At 37.4% G+C, this 20,918-nt stretch overlaps 1 non-coding gene across 1 annotated transcript; it reads right to left on the bottom strand.

Annotated features, from left to right (window-relative positions):
* Positions 1–4,208: 4,208 nt before the first annotated feature.
* Positions 4,209–4,315, bottom strand: LOC133833558 (small nucleolar RNA R71). The gene has a single exon (XR_009892933.1). It is a non-coding gene; the product is annotated as a small nucleolar RNA R71 (small nucleolar RNA).
* Positions 4,316–20,918: the final 16,603 nt, after the last annotated feature.

Raw genomic sequence — 20,918 nt, 5'->3', positions numbered from 1 at the left:
CACCAACGTGGGGATCCGATCCAAAAAGAACCTGGATGTCATGAACCAGTAGTGTCTGACATCCGGCGGTGCTTCCAGGAGCTGGTAGGGGCGGGATAATTTCTGCGAGGCTTCAGTCTGTAGAAGTCGTCCCGGGTCTTATCCTTGGCGTTGAGTTGCGGCTCCAGCTTGTAGAAGTACAACACGTCTGCTAAGGTAGGCTGCAGGATCTCCTTCTCCACACAGAAAATGTGCCATCCTGCAAGAAGTTTGTAAGCTTGGGGCAGGAACTGGAAGGGCACGATCCCCACAAATTTTACGAACTGTGCGAAGTAATTGTGGAGCAGGAGAGTGGCCCCCACACTAATATGGCCCATGCTCCAAGGCCCAAATTCGCCCACGCTGGTGTAAGCCTTTTCCTCCTTCCTGGCCAGTCGGTTGTAAAAGAGCCCGGGATTCGATTCCACTCCCAAATGACTCTCCAAAACGTCTAGCACCCGGTAGTTCCAAAATTCATTCTTCTCCCGTCCATCTCCCATGTCTTGCCACTGGGGGTTTGTGTCCCTCCAGGACGAAGGGAGCCGACTGAAGGTACTCTTCTGGGTGGAAAGTATTGCCAAGACTCATGTCTCGTGATCTGGGAACAAAAAAAAAGAAGCGAACAACCAAGCAGTTAGCACCAAAACCCAAAAAGGTTGGTTAAGGTACAGGGGCTCTCCAAAAATCTGTTTGGAGGAGTCCCCTCCGGATCAGATCCGGGATCACTAAAGATCCCCGAAATACTAATCAGGAAAAAAGAGGAAGAATTTTTTCTAAGTTTTCCCTAGTCGGCCTATTACTGCATGTTCAGGGACAACCCGGACCTGAGAGGATCCGGGACGAACCATAAAGTTTTGTTCTACTAACCTAATATGCCCAGAACCACCCTAAACGATGGCCCTGCCTCTAAGAGCCCTATAGCCACAAAAGTGACACCAAAAAACAAAAAGCACGAGAAAACGGAAATAAAAGGTTCAGGGAACTTACTTTAAAGTGCTGATTGATAACACTACAAAATAGAGTTATTTTACCACATTTTTTATGCTAATTGTTGCTCAGTCTTTGAGTTTTTAAGTAATTTATTAAGTTTTTAAGTAATTTTTCATTTATTAGTCTTATTGTAATTTTCTAGATTTTTTTATGTTTTTATAGATATTTTATTATATAATGTGGTAGTTTAATTATTTGAAATTAGTATTTTTTTTATTAAAAGTTAAAATGTAATTTTATTGATTTTAATTGCTAAAGTAAATTAAATTTTAATTAATATTTTTATGGATTTAATAGGATTTATTTTATAATTGAAAATATTTTATTATAATTTAATGTTTACTTATTTTTTTGGATGTACTTTGCATTTTTGTTATGCTTGAAAATAAAGAAGAGCAAAGAAGATAAAAGTGTAATTTTGAAAGAAAATAGCAAGAAAGTGGCATTTTCTAGCCCAAAGCTGCCCAGGCCCGTCAGCCAGCTACAACTCCTTCCGGGCCCACCTCCTTCGGGCCCGAGCCCAGCAGCCAGGCCCAACGCCAGCCCCTGCCCAGCCGTGCCCCAAGCCACACAACCCTCAGCTGCTCCCATCGGCCCACATGCCAGGCCCACGATGCCTCCAACCTTCCTCTTCAACTTAGGCCCCCGCCTCCTGCGCCTCCAGCATCAGGCCCACAAGACCAACCGAAGTCCTTCCCTACCACAGCCCCTTCTCGAGCCCATCAAATGCAACTTGCCCCCTTGTTCCAAAAATTCTATTTTTTTTACCCAATTTTTCTACAACATTTTACCCAAAATCATCATCACTCCTACAATTTACTCCTACTTCCCATATTATTATTAATTTAATTAATCTAATCAATTTAATTAATTTAAATTGATTATTTTAATAATCTCATTTTGGCTATAAATATGGAATTTCAAGACCATTTTTAGGTGCTTAATTTTTGGATAACCATCATATTTTCTACAATTCTCTCTTCCACTTTGGTGTTTTCAAGAGCATTTTCAAGTATGTACTTTATTTATTTTGTAATTTATATTCTAGTTATATGCTTCTAATCTTTTTCATAAGATTATTAAGATCATGATGAAGCAACTTATAACTAGATAATATTTATGTTGTATGTTGATTTCCCTTGTAATGCAACAAAGTTTATAGATTTTTCTTCTTCATCTGTGTCTTTCATCTTTAATATCTCATATTTTGGATTGTTAGATAATATTGCACTTTTTTCTTCATTTTGCAAACATAATATTCTTTGTGTAAGATGTGTCATTAAATTGTACACATCCAATGCTTAGAACAAAAATATTATGTTTTGCCTTATAAATAATGTTATTTGATTTTTTTTTGTTTCATTAGGTTGATTCACATTAAATACTTTGAAATTATACTTTTTTGAAAACTGAAGAAAAATCCTATCTTTTTAGAAATAGTTTGTGCTTAAAATTATAAATCTATTTGGAAAATGATAGTTTGACTTATGTTAACTATCACTAAAACTTGGAAATCAATATACTAATAAGTATTATTAAACTTACATTTTGTGGATTCTAGTATCTTAATAATCTTTCCTTTTAACACTAATTTTCAAATCATTAATGGTTTATTTTCATTCTCTCAAATAGCTTTATTTTAAATCTTTTATTTTATGTTCATGACATTAAATCTCATCAATCTTTGGAGCTAGGTTAGAATTTACTAATTTTGGTTTAAAATAGTTTTCTTTTTTATTTTAAACAACTCCTTTGGGTTCGATCTCGTGATTACACAAACACTATACTTCATATACGATTTGTGCACTTGCGAGTTATAAATAAACATATCTATTGTGGGACCATCAAGTTTTTGGCGCCGTTGCCGAGGAGTTGCAAGAAAGGAAACATAATTTTTCTCAAGGATAGTGAATTCTTCTACTAGTTATTTAAATTTTTGCGTTTTAAAAAAAATTATATATACGAAGATATAAAAATATATATTTATATAAAAAAAAAATTGGGACAATTTTACCACCCATAAAAAAACTTACTTATATATTTATATATATATTTTTTAGTTGATGGCACTTGTGCCTCCTATCAATCTATCTTTTTTAATTTTTATAGTTGATGGCACTTGTGCCTCCTAATTTTGTTGTAAATTTGTTCCTTGTATATCTTTGTTAGTTGACGGCACTTGTGCCTCCTAAACCTTGTTGTAATTTTTTTATTTATCTTGTTGTTATTTTTATTTTATTTTTTTGCAAGTTACTAGTTGATGGAAATTTTGCCTCCTAGTCTTTTATTTTATGTTTTAGTTGATGGCATGCTATGCCTCCCTACTCTTGCCTAATTTTTTATTGTCTTATTTAATTTTACCTTATTTTTCTTTGTCTTTTTATCATAATATTGTGTAATTGTGAAAAAAAAAATTTGAAAAAAAAGATAAACCTATTTCTTGTCCTTTCACCATAAGCAATCTTTGCTTAAAGAAAATTTGAACAAAATTCTCAATCCGCCTCTACTAATTAACCTCAGGGAGTTGTTAGTAGTGTGCGAGTAAGTGAAATCAAATAGGTCCGGGGACAAGTAAACCATAAAAATTATATTGTTGTGAAATCTCTAAAAAATTCTAAGTATGCTCTTTGGTTGCGGTTTTAACTGATCTTCCACATTAGAAAATTGTTTGTTTGAGATTATCTTTGTTGCTTTGTTTGTGAAAATTATATGCATCATTAGGAACGTAACTCTAAAAATCGATTAGTAAAAAGACGTTTATCTTTGTTTGAAATTAAAAGTGTTAGTAAAAATTTGAGCATCATGGAACCAATTGCTAATCATGTTGATGAAAATGTTGTACCTGAAAAAACATTGCTTGAGTATTTTGCACCTATTTCATCTAATGCCCCTTCATGTATTGTTCTTCCTACCACTTCTGCTACCCATTTTGAGCTTAAACCATCAATCATTAAATTTTTACCATCTTTTTATGGGTTAGATAGAGAGGATCCTTACATGCATATCAAAGATTTCTTAGAAATTTGCTCAATATTTAAATTTCAAAAAATTTATGATGAGTCGGTCAAACTAAGATTGGTCCCTTTTTCATTAAAAGAGCAAAAGCTTTGTTAAATTCCCTTCCCACGGGGTCTATAACTACATGGGATCAACTTTATAATAAATTATTGTTGAAATTTTTTCCTATGTCTAAAACTGATAGTCTAAGGAGAGATATCTTTGAGTTTTTTCAAAAAGATAATGAAGAGTTTTATGAATGTTGGGAAAGATTTAAAGATTTATTATTAAAATGTCCTCATCATGGTTTTGAAAAATGGAGACTTGTAAAATATTTTTATGATGGTTTGACTCCCTCTAATTGACAAATGATATAATCTATTCATACTAGAAAATTTATAAAATTTGAAGGACAAGAGGCTTGGGACGCCCTTGAAGATTTATCTGTTAATTCACAATAATGGAATTATTTTGATCCTACGTCTAGGTCAACTAATTCAGCAAAATAGGAGGAAGATATGAAGTAAAAGATGAATTAGACTTAAGAACATCCTTAGACAAATTAGCGAGAAAAGTAGAAGCTTTAGCCGCCAAACTATAAATTCTCCAATACAACCAAGAAAATATGTTTGTTCTATATGTTCAAGTCCTTGCCATAATGCCCAATCATGTCCTTCCTACCAAGAAGCCTTTTCTAAGGAGGCCAATGCTCTTCATGCTTATGGGAAACCCAATGATAGCCCATTTTCATCCACTTACAATCCAGATTGGAGAAACCATCCAAACTTTTCATGGAGACAAAACCAACCTCAAATGAATCAAGGGCACCAATACAACACGCAAAACCAAACTCATGCCCCACAAAATCAACCATATCCTCAACAAAGTAAACCTTCCTTAGAAGATACTTTACAACAATTTATGCAATCCACTCAACAAATCCTACAAATTTAGTCTCAATCAATTACCAAACTCGAGAAACAAGTAGGACAACTCGACACTGCTTTAGCTGATAGAGAAAAGGGAACATTCCCTAGTCAACCTATCCCTAATTCAAAAGGTCAATATGAGATAGGAAAGTCTAGTCATAATGGAGAAGTCAAATCGATTTCAACTCTTAGGTTCGGAAAGAACATTGTCAAACCCGATTACATACCCGAGGTTGAAAAAGAAAAAGAAAAGAGTCAACCTTCTAGTTCTAATGCCAATGACTCTTCAAACAAGGAAACTTCAATCCATCATTTCATTCCAAAAGCCCATTCCCACAAAGATTACGTCCAATTAAAAAAGACGGCCAATATAATGACATCTTAAAAGTTTTTAAACAAGTTAGTATCAATATCTCTGCCTACTCTAAATTTTTAAAGGACCTTTGTACTATTAAAAGAAACACTAATGTTCCCAAAAAGGCATTTTTAACTGAACAAGCTAGCTCCATTATTCAATATAAGAGCCTTGTTAAATATAAAGATCCTGGGTGTCCCACAATTTCATGCATTATTGGTGATTATTTTATTAACAATGCTTTACTTGATTTGGGTGCTAGTGTGAATTTATTGCCTTATTTTGTTTATAAGAAACTTGGTCTTGGTGAACTAAAACCTACTTCTATAAATATTCAGTTAGTCGATCGTTCTAGAAAATTCCTAGAGGCATTATAGAGGATGTTGTAATAAAAGTTGATAAATTTTATTTTTCTGTTGACTTCATTGTTCTTGATACTCAACCTGTGGAAAATGTGCATGCTCAAATTCCTATCATTTTAGGTAGACCATTCTTAGCTACATCTAATGCAATCATTAATTGCCGTAATGGTATTTTGAAATTATCTTTTGGAAATATGACTGTTTAATTGAATGTTTTAAATGTTGCAAAATCTGTTGAGTGTAAGGAAGTGCATGAAGTTTACATGATAGATAGTATTTGTGAAGATGATGGAAATGACTTACTCGACTTTTGTGAAAAAATACTTTGGTATAAACTTACATGTTAATGATTCTAATGATGATGTGAATTCTTTTCCAGAGTCTATACCCTTAAATGAAACCAAAGTTGAACCTTTTTCACCTTTATATCATGTTCAATCATTTTCTAGGTCTCCAAATTTAGACCTTAAACCTTTGCCAGAAAATTTAAAATATGTTTTTCTAGGAGAGTCTGAAACCCTGCCTGTTATCATAGCGTCTTCCTTAGATAAAGAACAAGAAGATAAATTGTTAAATTTCCTTAGAAAAGATAAATAAGCCATAGGTTGGACAATTGGAGACATTAAAGGAATTAGCCCATCCATATGTATGCATAGAATCCATCGAGAAGAGAATGCTAAAACCTCTCGAGAGTGTCAAAGAAGGCTAAATCCAAATATGAAAGAAGTAGTTAGAGAAAAGGTCAATAAAATTATTAGATGTAGGTATCATTTACCCTATTTCTGATAGTCAATGGGTTAGTCCAGTTCAAGTTGTGCCTAAGAAGTATGGGATCACAGTTGTTGAAAACGAGAAAAATGAATTAATCCCTTCTAGAGTACAAACAGGGTGGAGAGTGTGCATAAACTATAGAAAACTGAATAATGTTACTAGAAAAGACCATTTTCCATTACCCTTTATTGATCAAATGCTTGAACGTTTAGCTGGTCAGGCATATTATTGTTTTCTTGATGGGTATTCGGGATATAACAAAATCCCCATTGTCCCAGGAGATCAAGAAAAGACTACATTTACATGCCCTTTCGGGACTTTTGCCTATCGTCGCATGCCTTTTGGATTATGTAATGCCCCTGCGACTTTTCAAAGGTTTATGATTTCAATTTTTTTTATATGGTTGAAACATTACTTGAAGTGTTTATGGATGATTTTTCTGTGTTTGGTTCCTCCTTTGATGGCAGTTTGCACAATCTTTCATTTGTTTTAATTCGTTGCAAAGAGAAAAACCTTGTGCTTAACTGGGAAAAATGTCATTTTATGATAAGAAAAGGAATTTTTTTAGGTCATGTAATCTCATCCGATGGAATAGAAGTTGATAAAGCCAAAGTTGATCTTATTTCAAAACTTCCCCCACCTAAAACTGTGAAAGAAATTTGATTATTCTTAGGCCATGCCGATTTTTATAGAACATTTATAAAAGACTTTAACAAAATTTCTCGGCCTTTATGCCATTTACTTGGAAAAGAAAATGATTTTGTCTTTAATAATGATTGCCATGTTGCCTTTGAAAAATTAAAATATTTGTTGACTACTACACCCATTATTCGTCCTCCTGATTGAAAAATACCTTCTGAAATAATGTGTGATGCTTCTGATTATGCTATTGGTGCTGTCTTAGGACAAAGACTTGAAAAAATACCTCATGTAATTTACTATGCTAGCAAAACTTTAAATGACGCTCAAGTAAATTATTCCACAACCCAGAAAGAATTGCTTGTTGTTGTTTTTGCATTGGAGAAATTTAGATCTTATTTGTTAGGGTCTAAAATTATTGTCTATTCTGATCATGTTGCATTAAAATATCTCTTGTCAAAAAAAGATGCTAAGTCTCATTTAATTTGTTGGATCCTACTTTTACAAGAATTCGACTTAGAAATACGTGATAAAAAGGATCTGAAAATGTTGTTGCTAATCATTTATCTAGACTTGTTGTTGAAACTATACATGACTCCACTCCTATCACTGAAACTTTACCTAGTGAAAAATTGATGCATGTTTCTTCTTTGCCTTGGTATGTTGATATTGTTAATTATTTGGCCACTAAAGAAATACCATCTCATTGGTCTAAGCATGACAAATCCAAATTTTATTCTGAGGTGAAATTTTTTATTTCGGATGATCCTTACTTATTTAAATATTACCCTGATCAAATAATTAGAAGATGCATTCCAAATTGTGACCAATCTAAAATCATATCTTTTTGTCATGATCATGCATGTAGAGGACATTTTAGTGGTAAGAAAACAACTGCTAAAGTTTTACAATGTGGTTTTTATTGGCCTACTATCTTTCATGATACATATTGTTGAGGAAGTTTTTCGCCAATAGTGAATTAAGAAAATTACAAGGTTGAATTAGTGCTTGATGATAAACAGAAGTAAGAAAATAACTCTCAAGAACACTGGTCTTTTTATGTGGTTCAATGGTTAAAATCCACCTATTCCACGAGTCTATATTATTACTGCTTTTCTCTCTCTATTTTGATGTAGTTTCGGTATTACAGAATAATCGTCCCTTTCCCTATCCAATATTCTTAGTATTTATGGAGAAATTCCTTGGATAGGTTTGGGTACCTCGTGAGTCAATCACGGATTTGCGTATTTATTACATTTAATATGAAATATTCCTTTATACTGTGATATGATCTGATAATAAAATAAATAGTCTCATAATATCTGGGACATTAAATATCAAAGTCTGGCCATAAACGATCGTATACAGTATCTGGGTCTTCGGGGATCCACGGATACACCATATCTTCAAATTACCTCGAGCTGGATATACCGTCAAGCTCGTACTGAGGAGGTCATGGCTTATAAATATTATAAGCTCGTGCTTATCAATTTATGCATCCCTACGGAAAACCATCATGAAAATCGTGTTGTCTTTATGGAAAGTACATGGAAACCTTGGCTATGTCTTCAATGCATTTATTTGCTAGCTGCACACGATCTGAGTGAAAGACCCGTGCTGAAATTAGGATACACATTTTCCCCCCAAGTCTCTGCTCGTGGTTTACGACATCACCTTCTGACTTACACAGTCAGGACTTTTCGACTTCTATAGCAATAAACCATGCCTCCCCACTAATTGAGTACTGGACACGTGGAACACTACAATTGGAGTCTGTTCAGGTTTCGAGGACTACAATAATTGTCTTGTCAACTTTTTGCCACCTTTTTTTCCTTTGAAATATAGCCCTCGGATCTTATACTGACCAAATTGGATGGCTCAAATTGATTTATGTTGTTTACATGTAAATAGGGTAGACAGTTTCCACAGTTTATCACCTTTTATTCGAAATCTTTCTTCATTTTCTTTCGTATGTGTTTTCAAACCCTTCTTCCTTCCCAGACAAAAGAGACCCAAAACAACCTTTTGTTGCAAAATCTCTCCAAAACACAGTTTCTCAATTACTCAGGAGTTTTCCAGGAACTCTCCCTCGTGAAATCTACTCCTTCTATCGACGAACAAATTGTAAGTCTTATCATTTTGAAGAAACTTTTCTTTACTAATTTATGTGTTTCATTTACCATGCTCACCCATCCTTCAGCGTAATTAATATTAGGTTGTTTTTCTCAATGTTTTTGGCACATATGCTTCAACTTTAGGTTTACTGAGAAGGTTTATAATGTCTCCTAAAACTATGACATTCACAAAACTGGGTATTTTCTAGGTAGATTTGAGTAACTTATGGAAAATTTTAGGAAACACCCATTCAGGTTATGGAAGATGAAAGGTTAGGGTTCAAAAATCAGATTGCTTAGGGAACACGTTTCTTTGGTGGTTTTTCTCTAAATCGCTCCCCAAGGACAGCAGTGGCCGGCTTTTCTGACACACGGATCCCTAAATGTCAGGGGTCTGTTGGGAAACCGAGGCGTGTAGCGTAGGGTAGCATGTGGGATCATGCAACGGGCTGAGACTAACTCAGCTCATATATCATAGATACCATTCTCCCTCGTACATCCATGTCATAACCTTTACAAAATCTTAGATCGCCTACTAAGTGACTTGTCATTCTTATTCGTTAGGCGATCTAATGGCACCTAAGAAGAACATACCCAAAAGAATGCACCTGGCTCGTCTGCCCAACAAACCAACAAGGGAAAAGAGATCGCCTCTGAATCTCCTATTCCTCACTTCAGCCCTGTGGTGGAGAGGGAGATCGTGATTGACCCCAACGCGTTCTTCGAGGCAGAGACGATTGTCTCCAAGATCACAACCCAAGGAAGGGTCAATAAAATAATGCTAAGCCACAATATAGAGTTCGGGTCCAGGGCCATCATTGCTTGACCTCGGTTCGAAGGGGAATGGAGCTACGCGACCATCCAGGACGATTTCACAGCCTGGAGTGATGAGCACTTGAAGGCGGGGGCCTTCCTTCCCCTAGATCAATACTTTGCTGACTTCCTCAACTACGTGAAGTTGGCACCATTTTAGCTCCCCCCAAATTCATACCGACATCTGGCGGGGCTGAAATACCTCTTTTTAAAGCACACATGGGAGGTCCCCACCCCAGCAGATATCCTCTATTTCTTCTGCCTTAAGGCCAACCCGGAGCAAAGAGGGCAAGGTGACGGATTTTACTACGTCACTAGATTCCCGAACTTAGCCTCGGTCATCGAGCTCCCCAGCCACCCCAACGACTACAGAGATCAATTCTTTATGTAGAATGGGTTCCTCAACTATGAGCATCGATACTTCAATCGTCCTTGTAAGTCTTCTTTCTTTTCTCAGCTCGCAGAGTCATTCTTTCTTGTTTAATAGACATACTCCTTATGTTTATACTAATTGAGTTTACTACTTTTTGTGCAGCCATATTCACGAGGACGGAGAAGTCGACAACCCTCGGGGGTCAGTATGACACATTGTCCAGGCTCTCGCCTCGCGAGAAGGATTATCGCCAACTCATGAATGACATCACGATGCTGGCGTGCCTACTGATCGGTGAAGGCCAAACTTTGGCCTTAAGAAGGACACGAGCTAACCTTCCAGTATTCCACGAGCTCCCGTCTCCCCAAGAAGGAGAACCTGAGGCCGCTGAAGGCGAGGAAAAAGAAGAAGATGAAGTGCCTCTTTTGCGAAAGAGGCGGGCTCCCGAGGCTGCTCGGGGTCCTAACCTAGAATGAGTTGCATCAGGGGCAGCAGCTGGGCCCTCTGGCCAAGGTAACCCATACCCTTATAGAGAATTAGATAGGGTTGTCGTCGACTTTAGGCTAGTTAGATTTAACCCAGACTAGCTCATCCATCGCCACCCGAACAATCCAGATAGTAACATAACCCTACTCCAGTGTGTGGACAATTTAGTGTTGCGCCATGATATGGGTTACCTTAAGGGAATTGTTGTGGTAGATTATACCTTAACCTTTAGGTCAACCATTTTTGAGGAGTATGGGACCAATCTCAGGTAGTGGCCTTCTTTGCTCCATGGCACCTTTGCCCCTGGATTTAGGCAATATGTAGAAGAGTCTAGCCCTAAGGTAGAGCCTGAGCCCGAACCTCCTATAATCCAAGAAATTTTAGACATAGACTCCCCTTCTCCTCCAGTAGTCCCTAGGCCGGAGGTCGTGATAATCAACTCCTCCCCCAACCCGAAGGGTAGGACCTTTATTTATTTCTTTTGTGTAAGTTTCCAACAACTTACTTGTGAATTAACTCCCTTCTTATTCTTTTCAAGCGAAGAGATGGAACAATCAAGAGCTCCTAACCTCCACACAACTTTCTAGGGGGGAAAATCTAACTTGGGTCCTGTCATAAAGAAACCCCGGTTTACAAAGGAAACGCCTCCTGCGGCAGGAAACACCTCCATATCCCCTGCTAAGGGGAAAGGTACGAGCTCAGTAGCTCCGGCTTCCACTGTGACAGAGAAAAGGAATCCTCCTCCTCCCCCCCCCCCCCTCTCCTCCTTAGTTTGCATCTGCTCGGGATCAAGTTATACAAGCTAATCCCCCAGCTCCTCTTGTCCCCACCACTACTATGTGCATCCCAGTCAATCCTCAGGATCTGGAGAAGATCCCCGATACCTTTTGGGGGACCCTTTACGAGACAGCAAACCACATGGTGGAGCACGTCTATAAAGCCAACCCGACGGATCTAAGGACGATAAAGGAACGGAGCCCGAAGAACGTCCTGGAGTCAGCCTTGGGGATGACCCTCACAATAAGATATCGTTCCTTAGTGAATTTCTTCTTTTCATTTTGCCCAAGTATGCGTCTAACTTGTCTCTTTATTTTGCAGTCGGCCTTGGCTCAGCACCACAGTATAGCTCGAGCTAGGGCTAGGAATAATGAACTCCAGGCTGAGCTCCAAGCCGGCAAGACTGCCTTGATCGCTGCTCAAGAAGGCAAGCAAACTGCCAAAGCTGCCTTTGCAGCTGCTCAAAAAAGCGAGCACAATGCCAAGGCTACCCTTGCATCATCTCAAGAAAGCGAGCAGGCCACAAAGGTTATATTGGCTACTCTTTAGGTCAAGGTTGCTGAGGCTAAAGGAAAGCAGCTAGAGGCCGAGGCTACGGTTAAGGAAGAGAAAGCAACCTCACTGTTCGCCATGGAAGACATGTTGTATCATTAAGGGCATTTAACCAGGATGGCAACTTCTCTTTCATGACTCCCAAGCTGTGGGATCCATACCTCGAGAAATTCAAAGCTCGGATCTTGCAAGAGCCATCAGAGACAGGGGATGCTTCCACTGCGGGCGAGCAGAAGATTGAGGAGGTCACGTCCTCATAACGCCCTGGAGGGGCTTGATGAAGCGTTCTCTTTATTTTTTTTATGTATGTTTGTTAACAATTTCCCTTGGGCCAGTTCGAGGTTTTTGTCCTCGGGACAACTTAAATTTTAATCCATATATCTAACTTTTAATCTATTTGCCTTTTCCTTGATTATCCCTCATGTTTATGCTTTCCTATACTTGCACATTCGAGATTTTAGGAATCAATCATTAGATCGGGATAGACATTTTAAGTTTGGTTATATCCAAATTTAATGTGTTGATTTATATCATACCTATTATGTGTCAGGCCTTGGACCCGATTATATCCGGGGTATTAAATATTTCAAACTTAGTTCGTGTTAGGTTTATTGACATCTCGAGCTTCTAGGAAAGCCATTGAATATTCAATTTTACTAACTTCTAAGTTTTGTATCTAGTTGTACCCAGGATTATAAGTAATTTGAGCTTAGTTCATGCTAGGTTTATTGCCACCTCGTGCTCTTAAAAAGCCGTCGGATAATCAATTTTACAAGCTTCTAAGTTTCCGGCCTGGTTATATCCAAGATATTTTTGTACATGGTTGTATCCAGGATTTTAAATTTTAAATAACTTAACCTCAATTTGCAACCTTGCTCTGATTCACCTCGGGTTATATGCCCCCCAAGTAACCAGAATATGAAGACTTTCTTGGTTGCTTTTACAAATATTAATACATGAACAAATTTATAAATAACCTTATAATGGAAAAATATTTAAAACCATACGAACAGGAAAAATTATATAACAATCCGTCATTATTTAATTAAATGGCTTTTATAACTAAGCCTTACATAGATGGTTGGTAATACTATTGAAAATACTTCTTTAAGTGCATCTCATTCCAGGTCTGTGGGACTGTTTCTCCACTAAGCCGAGCTAACTTGAAAGTTCCCTCACGCAAAATTTTCACGATCTGATAGGGTCCTTCCCATTTCAGACCTAAAGCACTGTCTTTAGGGTCCTTGCTCGCCAAAAAGACCATTAGGAGAACTAGATCACCCAAACCAAAATTACGTCTTTTGACCTTAGAGTTAAAATAACAAGTGACTTTCTGTTGATAATGTAAGAGCTATAGTTGTGAATCCTCTTATTTCTCATCAATCAGGTCGAGAGACGCATTAAGAAACTCATCATTCTGCTCCTGGTTGAATGTCTGTAGCCTGTGCGTGGCTACCTTTGCTTCAACAAGAAGGACGGCCTCACTTCTGAAAGTCAAGAAGAAGGGAGTGTGTCCTGTGGAGGTCCTGTGGGAAGTTCAATATGCCCAGAGTACCTGCGGGAGCTGCTAAGGCCAGACTCCTTTGGCCTCATCTAACATTTTCTTAAGATTCGCCTTTAGGGTCTTATTCACAGCCTCGACCTACCCATTGGTCTGTGGATATGCAACCAAAGAAAAAATTTTAATTACACCATGCCTTTCAAAGAAATCAGTGAAGAGATCACTATCAAACTGAGTTCCATTATCTGACACGATCTTTTTAGGAAGCCCAAACTAGCACACAATGTTTTTAACCACAAAGTCGAGGACTCTCTTTGAAGTGATGGTTGCCAAAGGCTCGGCCTCTACCCACTTTGTGAAATAGTCAATGGCCACCACCGAATAACGAACTCATCCCATTCCCATAGGTAATGATCCTATTAAATCAATTCCCCATAATGCAAATGGCCATGGGGATGAGATCAACGTCAGCTCGACTGGAGTAGCTTAGGCGACTATGGCGAAGCGCTTCCATTTGTCGCATTTCTAAACATGGGAGATGGAATATTTTGTTAAAGTGGGCCAAAAGTAACCCTGCCTTAATATTTTGAAGGCTAGGTTTTGCCCCCCCAGCATGATCTCCACAAAAGCCTTCATGCACCTCTTGCAAAATGGTTTTAGCCTCCTCAGGCAGAACACACCGTAGAAGAGGTAGTGAATGACCACATTGATATTTCGTTCCATCTATTATCACATATCTCAGAGCTTGATAGAGTATCTTTCTCGCATCATTTCTTTCCTCAGGTAGCCTACCTATTGTAAGGTATTCCACTATGGGGATCATCCAGATCGGCCTTGTGTCAATCATCTCGACCTCTATCACTTTTTCTGCCACGCTTGGACTCTCCAAGAATTCCACCGGCACTACGTTCAAAGTCTCAGCTTCCTTGGTGGTGGCAAGCCTTGCCAAAGCATCAGCATTAGCATTCTGCTCGTGAGGGATCTATTCGACAATACCGTAATCAAAGTATGATAGCTCTCTCTTCACCTTAGCTAGGTAAGCTACCATCTTGGCACCACACACTTGATATTACCCCAACACTTGATTGACCACGAGTTGGGAATCGCTATAACACTGGACGACCCTTGCTTTCAATTCCTTTGCCACTCTAAGCCCATCTAACAAAGCCTCATACTCGGCTTCATTGTTTGATGCTTCGAATTCGAATCTCAGCGTTGTATGGAATCGATGCCCCTCTGGAGAGATCAATATGATCCCAGCTCCAGATCCATTCTCAATAGATGAACCGTCCCCGAATATTCTCCACAATTCCTGCATCGGCTCCTTCAAAAGTCCTCTTGATATCCGGTGCATTCAGCCATAAAATCAGTTAGGGCCTAGCTTTTGGTCTAGGTCCATCGTGTGTATAGTATCTCGAACTGGTTGAGTTCTACTGCCCATTTTAAAAGACGTCCCGACGCTTCAGGTTTTTGCAATACCTGCCTTAGAGGTTGGTCGGCCATGACGTGGATTGAATGGGACTGGAAGTATGGTCTAAGCTTCCTAGAAGCTAATATCAAGCATAATGCTATCTTTTCTATCAGTGGATACCATGATTCAGCCCCAAGAAGTCTTTTGTTTATATAGTACACCAGTTTTCTAGCACGATCTTCTTCCCGAACTAACATAGCGCTTGCTGCATTTTTTGTCACGGAAAAATATAGGAACAGGGGCTCTCCAGATATAGGCTTAGACAATATTGGGGGTTTCAACCAAATGCGTCTTTAGGGCGAGGAATGCCTGTTCGCACTCCTCAGTCCATTCAAATTTCTTATTTCCTCTAAGCAGTTTGTAAAAGGGCAAACACTTGTCAGTGGACTTTGAAATAAATCAATTTAGCGCCGCCACTTTTCCAATCAAGCTTTGAACTTCTTTATGCGAGATGGTCGAAGGCATCTCTAATAATGACCTGATTTTCTTTGGGTTTGCCTCTATCCCCCTTGTATTGACTATGAACCCCAGAAACTTCCCCGACGCTACTCCAAAAGTACATTTCTGGGGATTTAGCCTCATATTGTATTTCCTCAAGATTTCAAAACATTCTTTTAGATCGGAAACATGGTTATCAACAGTCTTGGATTTGACTAGCATATCGTCGACATACACTTCCATATTTTTCCCGATCTGATCAATGAACATTTTGTTAACTAACCGTTGGTAGGTAGCCCCGGCGTTCTTCAGCCCGAAGGGCATAACTTTATAACATTATACATTCGTTGGAGTCATAAAGCTAGTACGCTCCTGGTCTGCAGGATTCATCGGAATCTGGTTATATCCAGAGTACGCATCCATAAAAGACATGAGTTCGTGTCCCGCGGTGGCGTCTACCAACTGATCAATTCTCGGCAAAGGGAAACAATCCTTAGGACAAGCTTTGTTCAGGTCAAAGAAATCGATACAATTCAGCCACATTCCATTCGAATTCGGTACCAAGACAGGATTCGTGACCCAGATCGGGTATTTTTCTTCATGAATGTGTTAGGAACGAGTTTTCTAATACGCAGCGGAAAGGTGGTGTGGTTGGCCCAGTGTACAACAAAAATTTTGTAACATATTTAAACTACCTTTAAATATGCGGATCCATTAATATACATACATTAATCATAAACAAGATAGTGATAGAAATCATACCTCTTGAAGCCTATCAAGTGTCCTTGCTATCTTCTCGTATTTAGAACGATCTTCCTATCCAAGCCGCTCCCACGTACTCACACCAAGGTCTTCCAAAGCGTTCTCTACACCTCAAGAAATGTGTGGGCACTTAGAGAATGAATGATAGTTTATTTGTGATTCTTCTTGATGTACTCAACTCATGAGATCAAGAGAATAGGCCTGAGAATTGGTTCTTTATTTTCAGGGAGATAGAAAACTATCGTTCTATTTTTCACAGAGCGAATAATCTGAGTTGTCTCACACTCACTTCTCTTCTTTTTGAATAATAATCTGATCAGTCTTACTTAACAGAAAATATTCAAAATTTAAAAAATAAATCTGTAACCATTTTACAATTTACTTTTTTAATTAATTAATTATTCCATTAATGAAAAAATCCAAAAACCAATTTTTGAATTATCTATTAATTAATTAATTAAACAAATAAAATTGAAAATCCCTTCCCTGAAAAAATACTGCTCTACACGCCACACACAGTCTATGGACTGTGTGTGAACGTGTAGCTTCCTAATTTCTAGGGATGTTAGTTTTTCAAATTTTATTTAATTATTTATTCAAATTTCTTTGTCAGATAAGATCTAACAACCTGATAGCTAATTCAAATTAACTATCTTTTTAATTAATTATCAAATATAATTAATTATTTGAATAAATATCAATTTTTTAAATTCAAATCCAATTTGAACTTATCAGATTATCATCTCCCACTCAAATAAAGATATTTAATTAATTCTACTAATTAATTAAACCCAAATTTTCGAAAATAAATATTTAATAAATCATAATTTTGAAAATTACAATTAATTAACTATTTAATTAAATTTCGAAATTTAATTTAATTATTTAGTATAATTTCGAAAATTATACAATAATTAAATATTAATTAATTTTGTTAACTACAACTAATTTGTAATTAATTAATTAATCACTATTATCATATAATTGCATATTTTGCCTGAAGAACAAGTTTCTTCTTAAATATGTCTTTAAACTATTTTCCCTTCATATCAACTCTTACCTTGAACAGTGTTGATAGAGCCGCTATGGGGACCTATCGACCTATAATTCCAAGCTCCAATAAATTTGAGATTATTAATTAAACTCTTTAATTTAATAATCTTAATTTATTAATCTCATGATTATTCCACTATAAATATGAGATTGAACTCTTGTAATTATAGACATTTTCATTTACTGAGTACTTTATAATCATAAAGCGTCCATTGATTTAATCATTGCATACAACTTGACCCTCTAATAATGGTTCATAATTAATCGGGAATAAAATTACCGTTTTACCCTTTTAATTATGTCTTGTTTCCTTAAGTACCATTGACTCTACTAGTGAAGGTTAATTCATAACTAAATTATGAATTTGAGCTCAATAACCTTTCAGTCCCAAAAGTCAACCCATAAGAGAACCATCATTCAATCTCTTGCGAGAAGGTATAGATTCCATATCTGTATACTATGTCCCCAGCCATCTATATTAATGAGTTCCCAAAACAAAAGTTTTTAGCCTGATCATTCTGACAGACCCTAACAAGTGAATCAAAGAACTCATATAACATAAACAGGAGTTCATAGTAACCTCAAGATTAAGATCTATTTGTATATGATCATCAGTTGATATATTTAATTAATACTTCGAAACGGTATTTAACTAAGTATTAATAAACATATCTGGTCCAGTTCTATATATTCTCTAATATATAAAGCACCTCCACTAAAGTGTCCTACCACACTAGTGATCCGGATCTAGATCACATGTATTCATAATACTAGTGGACCGTACTTGCAGTAATTAATCTAAAGATTCCATAACTTTATTTTACTGCGAACTATTCAAGTTCATTTATCTCAAACACAATCCTCTCGTACTAATACGTGTTTGAGATTACATACATGAACTTAGGAATTTTCCTGATATTTACATAATATTATTATGGAATAATATAGTCCATAAAATATATGCATAACAAATTCAATTTATTTATTTATTTCATAAAAACAATGTGTACTACATATGCTTTCAGGGCACATCTCCAACAATCTCCCACTTTCCCTAAAGCAAATGATGCATCTCTCTCATTCCCATATTTCTTACATGCTCCTTAAAAGATTTTATGGATAAAGTCTTTGTGAAAGGAACTGCAAGATTATGCTCTGAAGCTATCTTCATAACTGCAACATCTCCTCGATGAACTATCTCTCTTAGCAAGTGATACTTCCTCTCGATGTGCTTTCCCCTCTTGTGACTCCGTGGTTCCTTTGAGTTAGCTACTGCCCCACTGTTGTCACAGTATAGGACTAGTGGCTTATCCACATCTGGTACAACTTCCAGATCGGAATAGAACTTTTTGAGCCACACAGCCTCCTTAGCTGCTTCACAAGCCGCTATATACTCGGCTTCCATGGTGGAGTCTGCAATGCTGGTTTGTTTAATACTTCGCCAGACTACCGCTCCTCCTCCAAGAGTAAACACTGATCCAGAAGTCGATTTCCGACTATCTCTGTCTGATTGAAAATCAGAATCAGTGTAACCAGTGGGGTTCAGGTCTCCACCTGAATAAACAAGCATGTAATCTCTAATATTTCTAAGATACTTGAGAATATTCTTTACTGCAGTCCAATGACTCAATCCAGGATTGGATTGATAACGACTGACTATCCCTACTGCATAACAAATGTCAGGTCTTGTACACAACATGGCGTACATTAGACTGCCTACTGCTGAGGCATAGGGATATTGTCTCATGTCTTCCTCTTCCTGAGGTGTTTTGGGACACTGCTCTTTGGAAAGGAATACTCCAGAACGGGTTGGCATATCACCCTTTTTGGAGTTTTGCATATTAAAGCGTTCTAGCACCTTATCAATATAAGTTGTTTGATACAATGCCAAAGTTTTGTTCTGTCTATCTCTAAGAATCTTAATGCCCAGAACATACTTTGCTTCTCCCAAATCTTTCATTTGGAATTGTTCAGCTAACCAGTTCTTTACTTTTGATAATGCTGTTACGTCATTTCCAATCAGTAATATATCATCAACATAAAGAACGAGGAATACTACTACACCATCTTTGATTTGTTTATAGACACAAGGTTCGTCAACGTTTTGTTCAAAACCAAACGTTTTAATTGTGCCATCAAATCTAAGATTCCAAGATCTAGAAGCTTGTTTGAGTCCATTAATGGATCTAAGAAGCTTGCAAGCCTTTTGCTCTTGACCTTTTAACTCGAACCCTTCTGGTTGAGACATGTAAATAGTTTCGTCAAGGTAGCCATTCAGAAAAGCTGTTTTGACATCCATTTGCCAAATCTCATAATCCATGCAAGCAGCTATGGATAAGAGTATACGAATGGATTTTAGCATGGCTACAGGAGAAAAGGTTTCTTCATAGTCAACCCCTTCTTTCTGTGTGTAACCTTTGGCTACAAGCCTTGCTTTGAAAGTCTCTACTTTCCCATCCACTCCTCTTTTCTTCTTGAATATCCACTTGCAACCAATGGGTTTGATATTCTCAGGTGGATCTTCAAGAACCCAGACAGAATTGGAATACATCGATTCCATTTCTTGGTTCATGGAATCTTGCCATTTGTCCTTGTCAGAATCATTCATTACATCTCTAAATGTCAATGGATCGTCTTTGTTTGTGTCAGACACAAGCATTTGAACTTCGTGTTCATAGCGTGTGGGTTGCTTGCTAACCCTCCCACTACGACGAGGTTCATTACTATTCTGACTAGAATTAGTAGTTTCCTCTTGCCGTTTTTCACTGGTTGTTGCTGGTGACTTTTCAAATTCATTTGAGACCATCTCCTCCAGAACAACTTTACTGCGAGGTTTGTGGTTATTTACGTAGTCATATTCAAGAAAAGTTGCATTTGTCGATACAAATGTTTTGTTTTCTTTTGGACTATAGAAAATTCCACCTCTAGTCTCTGGGGAATAACCTACAAACATGCACACTCCAGAGCGTGATTCCAACTTCCCGGTCTTTCCTTTAAGCACGTGTGCAGGACACCCCCAAATTCGAAAATGGTGTAAACTAGGTTTACAACCATTCCATAATTCTATGGGTGTCTTTTGGACAGACTTAGATGGAACAACATTTAATATGTATAGTGCACATTGAATTGCATAGCCCCAGAATGACAGTGGTAATGATGAGAAACTCATCATTGATCTAACCATATCTAATAACGTTCTGTTCCGTCTTTCCGAAACACCATTTTGCTGTGGCGTTCCAGGTGCTGTGAGTTGGGATTGAATGCCATGCTCACACAGATGGTCTTTGAATTCAAAATCCAAGTACTCTCCTCCTCGATCAGATCGAAGAGCTTTTAGTGACTTACCTAATTGCTTTTCAGCTTCTGCTCGAAATTCTTTGAACTTTCCAAAAGTTTTAGATTTTCTTTGCATTAAATATAGGTAACCATATCTTGAATAATCGTCAATAAAGGTGACGAAGTATTCATAACCTCCTCTTGCTTGTACATTAAGTGGACCGCAAACATCCGTATGTAC

Source organism: Humulus lupulus, chromosome 4 (assembly GCF_963169125.1).
Source record: "Humulus lupulus chromosome 4, drHumLupu1.1, whole genome shotgun sequence".
Classification (NCBI taxonomy): domain Eukaryota; kingdom Viridiplantae; phylum Streptophyta; class Magnoliopsida; order Rosales; family Cannabaceae; genus Humulus; species Humulus lupulus.
Note: the sequence above shows the minus strand (reverse complement) of the source record. Positions and strands in the feature narration are given on the sequence as shown.